Source organism: Theobroma umbraticum, unplaced genomic scaffold, assembly GCF_002168275.2.
Source record: "Theobroma umbraticum cultivar Fairchild unplaced genomic scaffold, ASM216827v3 scaffold_44.0, whole genome shotgun sequence".
In the NCBI taxonomy this organism is placed as follows: Eukaryota; Viridiplantae; Streptophyta; class Magnoliopsida; order Malvales; family Malvaceae; genus Theobroma; species Theobroma umbraticum.
The window spans coordinates 5,300,163-5,300,812 of NW_018397255.1; positions in this window are offsets into that span (position 1 = coordinate 5,300,163).

Below are 650 nucleotides of genomic sequence, written 5' to 3' on the forward strand. Positions count from 1 at the left end.
ATCATTTTAAAGATCTTTATAATGCAGTAATTAGAGAGAGTAAAATACGCATTGTACTCTTACCTTCATCAAGGTTTTTCCCACTAGGTTTATCTTGATAATGTTTTTAATGAGGTAATATTTCAAAAGCGTATTCTTGAAAAGATTATGTATTTTTTTTTCTTTCACTCAATTTCTTTCTCATTAGATTTTTTCCTAGTAAGGTTTTTACAAGGTATATTCTTAATATAATTGACGTTCGAGGGGAGTCTTATTAATATTTTTGTGACTATCCATTTATGTTATCTATATTTAGTTTTTGATGTAAATTAGATTGGATCAACCTTTGGATTTAATCCATCAATCTAATTTCTTAGTATTATCTTCATCTTGTAAATTCAATCTAGATAAAGGGTTATTAGCCTATAAATATAGCCTTTCACTTTATCATTAGTATAGTTTTGTTGTTGTTGTCCAAGATTTGAATCTTGTGAGATAATTTTTTTTAAATATCTTTTTATGGCTTATTTATCTAAACTCATAAAAACTTGTTAATAATTACTACTCATTAGCATAACCTAAGATATTAAAATTAAATAAAATGTGATCTTACCTATCAAATTATTAGGTTTAACAACTAACAATATGATAATTTTCTATTTATTGATCAA